Source organism: Morus notabilis, unplaced genomic scaffold (assembly GCF_000414095.1).
Source record: "Morus notabilis unplaced genomic scaffold, ASM41409v2 Scaffold936, whole genome shotgun sequence".
NCBI lineage: Eukaryota > Viridiplantae > Streptophyta > Magnoliopsida > Rosales > Moraceae > Morus > Morus notabilis.
The window spans coordinates 33148-43174 of record NW_010367904.1 but is presented as its reverse complement, the minus strand read 5'-3'; positions in this window follow the sequence as shown (position 1 = coordinate 43174).

The following is a 10027-nucleotide window of genomic DNA, read 5'->3' as shown; positions in this document are numbered from 1 at the left end:
GATTCCGAGCTTTAACTAAATTCATTATGAACATTGCTTTTTGATTATTATCCTTAAACATTATCCTCTCATATATAACACTTATATACAATGTTTAAGGTTACATAAATAACCGTGGAATTTTCATTGATATTCATAAAATATTCATAAATATATGCACATAAAATAATGAATAAACTCTTTTATTAAATAAATAATAAATATCCTATTACATCTCATGCTTCTAGGACACTATTCCCAACATACTCTCCCAATCCTGCTATACCGGATTTCTCCAAGTAGTTTGTGGTGGAAACAGATGCTTCTGGCTCGGGAATTGGGGCAGTGTTAATGCAGGGGGTAGGCCCATTGCATTTTTCAGCAAGGCGCTCTCAGACACTTCTAGGCTCTGGTCTATCTATGAACGGGAACTTATGGCGGTCGTGTTGGCTATCCAAAAGTGACACCATTATCTCCTTAGTGGGCACTTCGTGGTTCGCACCGACTAGCAGAGCCTTCGGTTCCTCATGGACCAGCGACTATTACCTCCGGAGCACCTCCGCTGGGTTATTAAGCTCTTCGGGTACGTCTTTGAGCTAGAATACAAGCAAGGGGCATCGAATCGAGTGGCTGACGCACTTTCTAGACGAGGGGCAGACACAGCGGTAGAGTTAGCGGCCATCTCCATCCTGCAGCTAGTTAATTGGGCTGAGATTAGGAGGGAACAGCAGCGAGATGACGAATGCGTTGTTTTGTTACAAAAACTCACTAAAGGTGAGGAGTTGGCTGCGGGTTGGTCCCTGCATTAGGACTTGCTGTGTTACCAATGCAGAGTAGTCCTTCCTAGGCAATCTCCATGGATACAACGCATGTTGCACGAATTTCATGACTCAACTTTTGGGGGTTATTCAGGTTTTCAGCACACTTATAAACGAGTGGCGCATAACTTGTTCTGGTAGGGAATGAAGGAAGATATACGTCAGTATGTTGCTCAATGTTCCATTTGCCAACACTCAAAGTATGAGGCAATGACTCCCGTAGGATTGCTCCAACCTCTGCCGGTTCCGAAGAGGGTGTGGGAAGATATCTCCATGGACTTCATAGGGGGGTTGCCACGGTCGCAAGGAATTGATATGATTTTTGTGGTACCACTCTCTCACCCGTTCACAGCCAAGAAAGTGGCAAAATTGTTTGTTCGTGAAATAGTCCGGCTCCACAGAATTCCTGGCTCCATCATCACCGATTGAGACCCCCTCTTCATGAGCTTCTTTTGGCACGAGTTATTTCGTATGCAGGGAACCAAGCTGATCCGTAGTTCGGCGTACCACCCTGAATCTGACGGCCAGACCGAGGTTGTGACCATGTGTTTGGAAGTGTACCTCCGCTGTTTCGCAAGTGATCAGCCTCGCTTGTGGCTCCGCTACTTATCATGGGCAGAATTCTGGTTCAACATCAACTATAATGCGTCCACGCGGCATTCCCCCTTCCAGGTGTTGTATGGCCGCGATCCACCCACTGTTCACCGCTTCTAGGACTCCCCTTTGGCAGTGGAAGATGTCAACCTCCAGCTGCAGTAAAGGAACGAGTTCCTCGATATTCTCAGGGGCAATCTCGTGCTTGCACAACAGCGCATGAAGAAGTTCGCGGATGCTCACCGTCAGGAGCTTTCCTCGTCGTCTGGTGACCATGTTTTGCTCAAACTCCGCCCCTATCACCTCAAGTCCCTGGCCCGTCGACCCAACGAAAATTTGGCTCCACGATTTTATGGACCATTTGAAGTTTTAGAGAAGATCGGAGAAGTGGCCTATCGTTTCAAGCTTCCTGCGGACGTGCGGATTCACTCCGTTTTCCATGTCTCCCAGCTGTAACCTTTCAAGGGGGATGCACTCCAGCACCAACCACTTCCCCTGCAGCTCTCGGACGAGATGGAGTTACAGGTCGAGCCTTCCGAGGTCCTTCGTGGCAGGTGGGCTTCTGTGGGTAGGAAATGGGTCGCTAAAGTGCTGGTTCAATGGAAGGACCTGCCGGATTGGGAGGCTACCTGGGAGCTCTTGAAGGTGTTTCAGGCTCAATTTCCTCATTACAACCTTGGGGACAAGGTTGTCTTCGAAGGGGGGAGTATTGTCAGGCCCCTGGTGAGGAAGGTCTACACTAGGAGGACCAAGGGTGTACTGGAGGGAGACTTAGGCCCAAATGGAGCGGAGGAAAGGGGTTTGGGTGTCAAGACAGGCCCATCTGGGAATTCAGGTCTGGCTGAAGGAGGGAAAGCTGATGTGGGAAGTTAGTTAGAGAATCGGTGAGGTATTTGAAGGGAGGAACGAGTGCTGTGGGGGGGATATCATTTTGGCTTAAGCTGATTGTTAGGAGGTTGTGGGATTCCTCAAAAATCCCTCTCTATCCCTTTGCATTTATGTAATTTCCATTTCTGTTTGAATTGTTGAGCTTCAAGTCAAGCTCATTTGTATTCCGGTGAATAGTTGAATAAAAATACCAATAAGAGGTTTTCTCTTTCCATTCATAACAGCAAATTCTAGTTGTTAAGGGCAGGATTCTATCATTGTTCTTAACCACTCAATATCCTGTGGATGTTTTAATGCACTAGATTAGCTGATGGAAACATTAGAAAACAACAATTCATGTCTGCATTCCAACCAAAATCATGGATAAAAATACAGTACAAAACATAAGAAATTCTGTAATTTAGTTACTTTTCATGCAAGAAAAGAGTAAGAAAAAAAAACGCTTTGGAGTAAAACCTTGCCTAAGCTAGCATTGCCTACGGCTCAGGAAAAGGTTAAAATAAGCTAATTTCTACCTTCCAACATAGAGAAGCATCCTTAGTTTGATTGGCATAAGCCGCTAGGTTTGAGCTGTCGTCCTGTGTATATGCATTTTTCTGATTTGAGTGTATAAATAATAGTAAAAAAATAATTAAAAAAAAACAACTAAGTAAGACTACTTGTTTAAGAGCTCCCTCGAAAAGACATAATTGCAAATATATGTGCCAGGGCTTGAGTTTGTCATATTTTTGAGGGATTTCTTCGCTAATCGAATGAAGCTTTCAGTAAATAATGATTCTTGATGAAGAGGAAATGATTTTTCATAGTATAATTAATAAAACTATGAGCAAAATCTGAGAAATGAATCATATTCCACTCACAAAGTCAACTTCAGTTGGCATAAGGCCTTCAAGATTCTTCAATTTAGGTGCAATCATTCTGCAGAAGTTTTCAAACTCATGTTTCAAAATGAGATGCTGCTCTCTGAACTAACATGAGAGACTGCAAAACGACAGAATTTAATAGTGTTAATCAATAAAAATTATGTTGTATTAAAATGAAATGATTATATAAACATACCAACTCATAGATTGATGAAGCATAATCAAACTGAAAGGGACCAACACCCTACTTGTTTTTTATGTCTGCCTCTCTTCTACCAAATATCAGATTATCAACTGTCAATACGATAGCCTTGAATCCATTTCTCTCAGCTCTCTTTACCAACTCAGCTGAAACTTCTCTTCTCTTGTAAACCTATTAAAAACAGGCGGCAATGTTAAATTTCAAAACGGGATGCAATGTTTTGGCCCCGAAGAAAACTAGAACAACACAGTGACAATAAATAAAGCGCTTGAGGAGGACTGAGTACGTATATAACTGAGAGAACCAAACAGCATTGCAGCTTGCAGCAACTTCCTCTATGGCCCAAGTAGATGGAAATGACAATACCATGATGGTGTTGCATGCAGCTGCCGCTCAAGCTGTGGCGACCTCTCCTGCGGTAAATTTGGAGAAGAGTAAATCATCATGCATCTTAAAACTACGAAGTTCGAAATCATCATCTTATGGCAGAGTTCATCTTGGACTTTAGACCTTCAGGATGAGCTAATTGATGCATAGCAGTTGGAGCAATCATAATAGGTGCGAAGATTTTGAAACCCAGTACAGTTGTTGACATGTCTATTCTGCTAATATCTACAAGAACTATAGGACGTAACCTGATCATTCACAGAAACAAATGCATGAGAAATAAAATTATACTCTTTATGTTACTGTAATAACTAACATTAAGAAAAAAAAAAAATGTCGGATCAAGTTGGTATAAAGAAACGAAAACGAATCAGACTACTATTTCAAGCTTTTAATATTGGCTTTCTCTGTGGTCTCTCGCCATTTTTATAGAAGAAACTTCTCCGATCATAAAAAGTTAAAAGATTAACGTAATTCTCTTATATTAGAACAATTCTAACACAGACTCACAGAATAAACAAGAAATCACAAATATGAATCAGATCCAGAAAACACAAGAACACAAAAGGATTTTAATTAAATTCATTATGAACATTGCTTTTTGATTATTATCCTTAAACATTATCCTCTCGTATATAACACTTATATACAATGTTTAAGGTTACATAAATAATCATGGAATTTTTATTGATATTCATAAAATATTCATAAATATATGCACATAAAATAATGAATAAACTCTTTTATTAAATAAATAATAAATATCCTATTACATCTCATGCTTCTAGGACACTATTCCCAACATACTCTCCCAATCCTGCTATACCGGATTTCTCCAAGTAGTTTGTGGTGGAAACAGATGCTTCTGGCTCGGGAATTGGGGCAGTGTTAATGCAGGGGGTAGGCCCATTGCATTTTTCAGCAAGGCGCTCTCAGACACTTCTAGGCTCTGGTCTATCTATGAACGGGAACTTATGGCGGTCGTGTTGGCTATCCAAAAGTGACACCATTATCTCCTTAGTGGGCACTTCGTGGTTCGCACCGACTAGCAGAGCCTTCGGTTCCTCATGGACCAGCGACTATTACCTCCGGAGCACCTCCGCTGGGTTATTAAGCTCTTCGGGTACGTCTTTGAGCTAGAATACAAGCAAGGGGCATCGAATCGAGTGGCTGACGCACTTTCTAGACGAGGGGCAGACACAGCGGTAGAGTTAGCGGCCATCTCCATCCTGCAGCTAGTTAATTGGGCTGAGATTAGGAGGGAACAGCAGCGAGATGACGAATGCGTTGTTTTGTTACAAAAACTCACTAAAGGTGAGGAGTTGGCTGCGGGTTGGTCCCTGCATTAGGACTTGCTGTGTTACCAATGCAGAGTAGTCCTTCCTAGGCAATCTCCATGGATACAACGCATGTTGCACGAATTTCATGACTCAACTTTTGGGGGTTATTCAGGTTTTCAGCACACTTATAAACGAGTGGCGCATAACTTGTTCTGGTAGGGAATGAAGGAAGATATACGTCAGTATGTTGCTCAATGTTCCATTTGCCAACACTCAAAGTATGAGGCAATGACTCCCGTAGGATTGCTCCAACCTCTGCCGGTTCCGAAGAGGGTGTGGGAAGATATCTCCATGGACTTCATAGGGGGGTTGCCACGGTCGCAAGGAATTGATACGATTTTTGTGGTACCACTCTCTCACCCGTTCACAGCCAAGAAAGTGGCAAAATTGTTTGTTCGTGAAATAGTCCGGCTCCACAGAATTCCTGGCTCCATCATCACCGATTGAGACCCCCTCTTCATGAGCTTCTTTTGGCACGAGTTATTTCGTATGCAGGGAACCAAGCTGATCCGTAGTTCGGCGTACCACCCTGAATCTGACGGCCAGACCGAGGTTGTGACCATGTGTTTGGAAGTGTACCTCCGCTGTTTCGCAAGTGATCAGCCTCGCTTGTGGCTCCGCTACTTATCATGGGCAGAATTCTGGTTCAACATCAACTATAATGCGTCCACGCGGCATTCCCCCTTCCAGGTGTTGTATGTCCGCGATCCAACCACTGTTCACCGCTTCTAGGACTCCCCTTTGGCAGTGGAAGATGTCAACCTCCAGCTGCAGTAAAGGAACGAGTTCCTCGATATTCTCAGGGGCAATCTCGTGCTTGCACAACAGCGCATGAAGAAGTTCGCGGATGCTCACCGTCAGGAGCTTTCCTCGTCGTCTGGTGACCATGTTTTGCTCAAACTCCGCCCCTATCACCTCAAGTCCCTGGCCCGTCGACCCAACGAAAATTTGGCTCCACGATTTTATGGACCATTTGAAGTTTTAGAGAAGATCGGAGAAGTGGCCTATCGTTTCAAGCTTCCTGCGGACGTGCGGATTCACTCCGTTTTCCATGTCTCCCAGCTGTAACCTTTCAAGGGGGATGCACTCCAGCACCAACCACTTCCCCTGCAGCTCTCGGACGAGATGGAGTTACAGGTCGAGCCTTCCGAGGTCCTTCGTTGCAGGTGGGCTTCTGTGGGTAGGAAATGGGTCGCTAAAGTGCTGGTTCAATGGAAGGACCTGCCGGATTGGGAGGCTACCTGGGAGCTCTTGAAGGTGTTTCAGGCTCAATTTTCTCATTACAACCTTGGGGACAAGGTTGTCTTCGAAGGGGGGAGTATTGTCAGGCCCCTGGTGAGGAAGGTCTACACTAGGAGGACCAAGGGTGTACTGGAGGGAGACTTAGGCCCAAATGGAGCGGAGGAAAGGGGTTTGGGTGTCAAGACAGGCCCATCTGGGAATTCAGGTCTGGCTGAAGGAGGGAAAGCTGATGTGGGAAGTTAGTTAGAGAATCGGTGAGGTATTTGAAGGGAGGAACGAGTGCTGTGGGGGGGATATCATTTTGGCTTAAGCTGATTGTTAGGAGGTTGTGGGATTCCTCAAAAATCCCTCTCTATCCCTTTGCATTTATGTAATTTCCATTTCTGTTTGAATTGTTGAGCTTCAAGTCAAGCTCATTTGTATTCCGGTGAATAGTTGAATAAAAATACCAATAAGAGGTTTTCTCTTTCCATTCATAACAGCAAATTCTAGTTGTTAAGGGCAGGATTCTATCATTGTTCTTAACCACTCAATATCCTGTGGATGTTTTAATGCACTAGATTAGCTGATGGAAACATTAGAAAACAACAATTCATGTCTGCATTCCAACCAAAATCATGGATAAAAATACAGTACAAAACATAAGAAATTCTGTAATTTAGTTACTTTTCATGCAAGAAAAGAGTAAGAAAAAAAAAACCCTTTGGAGTAAAACCTTGCCTAAGCTAGCATTGCCTACGGCTTAGGAAAAGGTTAAAATAAGCTAATTTCTACCTTCCAACATAGAGAAGCATCCTTAGTTTGATTGGCATAAGCCGCTAGGTTTGAGCTGTCGTCCTGTGTATATGCATTTTTCTGATTTGAGTGTATAAATAATAGTAAAAAAATAATTAAAAAAAAACAACTAAGTAAGACTACTTGTTTAAGAGCTCCCTCGAAAAGACATAATTGCAAATATATGTGCCAGGGCTTGAGTTTGTCATATTTTTGAGGGATTTCTTCGCTAATCGAATGAAGCTTTCAGTAAATAATGATTCTTGATGAAGAGGAAATGATTTTTCATAGTATAATTAATAAAACTATGAGCAAAATCTGAGAAATGAATCATATTCCACTCACAAAGTCAACTTCAGTTGGCATAAGGCCTTCAAGATTCTTCAATTTAGGTGCAATCATTCTGCAGAAGTTTTCAAACTCATGTTTCAAAATAAGATGCTGCTCTCTGAACTAACATGAGAGACTGCAAAACGACAGAATTTAATAGTGTTAATCAATAAAAATTATGTTGTATTAAAATGAAATGATTATATAAACATACCAACTCATAGATTGATGAAGCATAATCAAACTGAAAGGGACCAACACCCTACTTGTTTTTTATGTCTGCCTCTCTTCTACCAAATCTCGGATTATCAACTGTCAATACGATAGCCTTGAATCCATTTCTCTCAGCTCTCTTTACCAACTCAGCTGAAACTTCTCTTCTCTTGTAAACCTATTAAAAACAGGCGGCAATGTTAAATTTCAAAACGGGATGCAATGTTTTGGCCCCGAAGAAAACTAGAACAACACAGTGACAATAAATAAAGCGCTTGAGGAGGACTGAGTACGTATATAACTGAGAGAACCAAACAGCATTGCAGCTTGCAGCAACTTCCTCTATGGCCCAAGTAGATGGAAATGACAATACCATGATGGTGTTGCATGCAGCTGCCGCTCAAGCTGTGGCGACCTCTCCTGCGGTAAATTTGGAGAAGAGTAAATCATCATGCATCTTAAAACTACGAAGTTCGAAATCATCATCTTATGGCAGAGTTCATCTTGGACTTTAGACCTTCAGGATGAGCTAATTGATGCATAGCAGTTGGAGCAATCATAATAGGTGCGAAGATTTTGAAACCCAGTACAGTTGTTGACATGTCTATTCTGCTAATATCTACAAGAACTATAGGACGTAACCTGATCATTCACAGAAACAAATGCATGAGAAATAAAATTATACTCTTTATGTTACTGTAATAACTAACATTAAGAAAAAAAAAATGTCGGATCAAGTTGGTATAAAGAAACGAAAACGAATCAGACTACTATTTCAAGCTTTTAATATTGGCTTTCTCTGTGGTCTCTCGCCATTTTTATAGAAGAAACTTCTCCGATCATAAAAAGTTAAAAGATTAACGTAATTCTCTTATATTAGAACAATTCTAACACAGACTCACAGAATAAACAAGAAATCACAAATATGAATCAGATCCAGAAAACACAAGAACACAAAAGGATTTGTTTGACCGAGGTTCAGAAATAATGAATTTCCTACATCCCCGTTGAGCTCTTCCTCAGAGAAGCTCGATTCACTATCAGAGAAAGTTATTACACCCTCAAATCTCACAATACAAGGAAAGCCCCAATTCCAGATCTCTCAAGAACCCTAATTTAGAGCAAACTTAGAGAAAACTTAAGCAAACCCGAAAAGAATACCCATTACAAACCTCTCCCAGATTCTTTTCTTGAACCCTCACTTACAGTTTCTCTTACCAGAAAACCAAAGGTTCTCCTCTCTCTCTCTCTAAAACCCAGAGGTTCTCTCTCTAGAATTCTCTTTTTGCAGTATCAATGCTCGAGACAATGAATTAAGACCCAGCCAAAACACCTTGTTAGGTTATTATATGATGTTCACCGCCTTTTGCACGTGTCTTCACCTTACTGGATAGAGGTTCAGGCATTTTCCCAAAACGTTGCATTCTGATAGTTTGAATCAGCAAATGACTTCACATGTGACAAAACGACTTCACTCGGTGCAACTCCCTTCTCTGCTTTATGTCATTTTTCCTGAGATTACTCAACAAACTCCACCTTAGTCTGAGGAAAAACAGACATTGTAAAACCATTGAAACATTCTCTGAGGATTTCATTGCTCTGACTTGACTGATTTGGATCAAGTCCTACCAATGCTTAGCAAGTCCAGACACTTCTGGAACTTGCCAACATCGATCACCTTGGTTGCCATATCTGAGGGGTTATCATCGGTGCTGATTTTTTCCAGTTGTATTATGCCCTCCTCCACCTTCTCTTTGATGAAGTGGTGTCTCACTTCTATATGCTTGGTCTTCTCATGGTAGACTGGGTTTTTGCATAGATGAATCGCAGATTGGCTATTAGAGTAAATAGTAGCTAAACCTTTATGAACCTTTAGCTCCTTCAGTAGTCCTTGCAGCCATATTGCTTCTTTGACTCCCTTAGTTCCAGCAATGTACTCAGCTTCTGTACTTGACAATGCTACAACTGATTGGAGTTGAGACTTCCAACTTATGCAATTACCATTTAAAGTCATCATATAGGCTGAAGTTGATCTTCTTTTATTTTTGTCACTTGCAAAATCAAAGTCTACAAAACCTTCTAACACCAGATTGTTAGTCTTTCTTTTGTATATGAGACCATAATCAATTGATGTGTTAACATACTTAAGTAACCACTTCATGACAGACCAATGTTCAGGGCCTGGATTTGCCATGTACTTGCTTAACAAACTAACCGCATAGGCCAAGTTAGGCCTAGTGCAAATCATGGCATACATTAGAGACCCCACTGCACTTGCATATGGGATCTTTGTCATTTTAATTTTTTCCTCTTCTGTAGATGGGGATTGTTCAGCACATAGTTTAAAGTGTCCAGCCAGTGGTACAAAAGTTCTCTTAGACTGGTCCATAGAGAATT